The 3,638-nt window shown below is 41.1% G+C and overlaps 1 pseudogene; it reads left to right on the top strand.

The window, feature by feature from the left end:
- The first annotated feature begins 285 nt into the window (after positions 1-285).
- On the top strand, positions 286-2,110 carry LOC149221517 (protein CANDIDATE G PROTEIN-COUPLED RECEPTOR 7 pseudogene; annotated as a pseudogene).
- The last annotated feature ends 1,528 nt before the right edge of the window (positions 2,111-3,638 follow it).

Genomic DNA, 3,638 nt, shown 5'->3' with positions numbered 1-3,638 from the left:
TAACAAACTTAATTCACAAACTTTTGTAAAATCAAATAAAGAAAAATTCAAAATAATTAAACATTTAAAGTTCTTCACTAAGTTATTTTAAGATTCGAGGACCTTCCCTACCGACAACCTCTTTTGTATTTATATACGAAAGGAAAATCTTAGGACATTTCCACCCCGCGCAATTCATGCGCCCGTCAACCGACGAGAATGCAAATTCCCGTCAAGAGACGGGCCTTGACTTATAACGTACAAGACCCGTTGAGAATTCATTATGAAAGCCCTCGAAGGTTTGTCGTCGTTATTAATTTTGCGGTGTTTTCCTAGCCTCGCAGCAGTTTGGCGATTCTGTGGCCATGCGATGAAACCTTCATCTCAGATCTTCGGAATGGGATCGGATTCAAGGGTTTCTGCAATGGCGATACTCTTATTTTCGATGGCGTTTCTGATGGGGTTCTTGCCTTTTTGTTCAGCTGAGATCCGGCACTCGGAGATCAGATCCGACGACCGGTCGATCATCCCTTTCGACGAATTCGGATTCACGCACAAAGGCCGCTTGGAAATCCATATGAAAGACCTCTCCTACAAGAACTTGAAGGGGGAGAAGATCGACCCCGCTTACATGGGGTTCTTCCTGAGCACCAGAGATGCCTGGGCTCACGTTCTGCAAGATCTGGAGCACGGCGAAATCCACTGTGTACTCGAGAGTAAGCTCATCGTACACCTCTTTACATTCAAGGATTTGGATAATTTGACTTCCTATGACAAAACCTTCCAAGAATTCGAGGCAAATCAGTATACTCTGGTCTTTGTCAATTGTATCCCCGATGTTGTGGTTTCAATGGATGTAAAGACTGTTATGTATAATCTCGAGGGATTCGGTGATAGCACCAGGGATTATCTTTCAGCCGGTGAAACCCTTCTGCCGAAGCTCTATTTTACGCTGTTTTTGATATATATTGTGCTGGCTGGGGTTTGGATCTACGTGGTTGTTAGAAACCGCCTGACGGCCTACCGGATCCATGTATTTATGGCCGCACTCGTCTGCCTGAAAGCCTTTAATCTCATCTGCGAGGCAGAGGACAAATCTTTCATTAAGAGGACCGGAACAGCCCATGGATGGGATGTTCTGTTTTATATTTTCAGTTTTTTGAAGGGAATTATGCTTTTTACCCTGATTGTTTTAATTGGCACTGGCTGGTCCTTCTTGAAACCCTATTTGCAAGGCAAGGAGAAGAAAGTTCTCATGGTTGTCATTCCCTTGCAAGTTTTAGCCAACATTGCAACTGTGGTGATCGATGAGACCGGGCCGTATGCCAAGGATTGGCTTGCTTGGAAGCAGATGTTTCTGTTAGTTGACGTGATCTGTTGTTGTGCTGTCTTGTTCCCCATTGTCTGGTCTATAAAGAATCTGCGGCAAGCTGCGCATACTGATGGCAAAGCAGCGGTGAATCTGATGAAGTTGACTCTGTTCAGGCAGTATTATATTGTGGTGGTCTGCTATATTTACTTCACTCGCGTTGTAGTTTACGCTCTGATCACCATAACTGCTTACAAGTATGCCTGGACTAGTGTAATGGCTGGAGAATTGGCAACCCTTGCGTTCTACGTGTTCACTGGTTACAAGTTCCGTCCGATTGGGCACAATCCTTATTTTGTGATCGACGATGATGAAGAGGAGGCTGCGTCCCAGACGTTGAAGCTGGAAGACGACTTTGAGTTGTAAGACAGAAGGGGATCTACTGGATCCTTTGGGTTTGTGGATTAGGTATCAGATGGTGATAGCATTTTGGGTACTAGTTGCTGTTATATTGGAAAAAAATTGGAATTAATCATGGCACAGAGGGATTAACAGTGAGGGGTCAATCTGCTTTAAATGAAACTTGAACCTCTAGGTCTTGTTTCTGTACTGTATTAATAGATCTCCAGGTACATTTCAATAGGCCAATTTATTCTGTATTGTTTTTTTGCTTGTTATTTTTGTAATCGGAAAGGTTCCTCTTTGGTACGAAAGGCTGAATCAAAAGTAACTGTGGCCTTATAAGTTAGTTTGAAGTTGGTTTGTTTGTATCAATGTAAGGAGTTTTGTGCCGTTCATAATATAAAATAAAATTCTTTGAAACCGAAACTTTGTTGAACTTGTTTCTTTGTAGTTCGGGTAAATTGTATACTTGTTGCTGTTCATGTGGTTGTCAGATTATTTCATTAATTATTATTTCTTAAACCCTTCATCCATCCATGCGTGAGCAATTGTGTAGTTGCACCAAGAGAAGCAAGGGGCTCTACAGCTTGTGTGTAACGCTAAACAAGGTTGACAAATTTATTACTGTATATCCTTCTTAATCACAGATCTAATTTATTACTGTAGATCCTTCTTAATCACAGATCTATTGGATCTATTAGGCATTACTAGGTTTGCACATGGAATCTTTTGATCCCTTTTTGTGTTTAATGTAACCCAGTTGAGATGGATCTATGCTAGTTGATATGTGTTTTTCCAGGGTGGTGAGTTAGAACAGTGCTGTGCTCATATGTTATGTGCTATTTGGCTTTAAACCCAACGGATGTTTCCTTCTATTCATTTATTACATCCATAGTAAGCTCATTGATGTAGACTACCCTGACTCTTGGGGATTCAAATTGTGCACCTATTGGCACTGAATTTGCCCAATGCCCAACAACATTTCTGACAAGTGGTTGAGCTAATCCCTTGGGCTAATACTACACTGCTTATCACTTAGCCTACCTTTTGTAACTTTATTATTCCAGGGGAAAAAGTTACATTTGGTTGTGCTACTGAGGCCTTTTCAGATAGTCAAAACCTGTCCATTCTTTTCAAAGAAGGAAATCATCAGCCCTTAAAGCTAGCAGCTAGAGGCATACATACTCCAAGCAAAGCTTGAGTAAAGGGCTGATCCCTTTCTTGGTGCAATGAGAGTAAAAAAGTAATAGTGCACCAATTACACCACCACACAACCTCAATTTGGTCTTTTAGCTAGCATAGCCTAACTCTTGGCTATGTATTTACACCAGTAGGGTTTTTTGACAAGGAGTTATAACCTATGACCAGGAGCTGCTGCATCTGCCAGAGAGAATCTTGTTATCTAAGTGAGGTAATGCTTCTCATAATCTGTGCCGACATTCACAAAGTGCCCATGTGTTAATTCCTAATATAAAGCCTCTTTCATTACCAATTTTCCAACATACCCACTTTCCAACAATAGAGAAGAGCAGCACAAGTGCTTTCCAAATCATAGATTGATTGGCTGTGGCTTTCAGGGTCAGTCTAATCCAATCCTCCATATTTTGAGAACATGCTTCTCTGCCAGAGACCATCCATTTTGATCAACCTCCATAAACTCGTAGCTGCTACTTGCCCTTTCAAATTGATGGATGTTCTTCAACCCCATTCCCCGAAAGGAGTTTTCGGCTTGCCAATCTTTGCCATTTCATAAAGGAGATCAAGTTTTTTTTCTCCATTTCCTTTTCACAAAAAGGTGGAGCATTCCTTTCTTATTTTCTGTAGCATGCCAACAGAAATATAAGATAAGGATTAACAGTAAACTGGAGTAGGGTCAAAATATCCTCACCGGTTTTTCTCTTAGTTGCTATTATTGAGGCAATGATGAATGTGTGATGACAGGATTAAT

The sequence above is a fragment of the Pinus tabuliformis genome, chromosome Q (assembly GCF_031772625.1).
Source record: "Pinus tabuliformis cultivar Carrire ecotype Pingquan chromosome Q, CPIR1, whole genome shotgun sequence".
In the NCBI taxonomy this organism is placed as follows: Eukaryota; Viridiplantae; Streptophyta; class Pinopsida; order Pinales; family Pinaceae; genus Pinus; species Pinus tabuliformis.
Note: the sequence above shows the minus strand (reverse complement) of the source record. Positions and strands in the feature narration are given on the sequence as shown.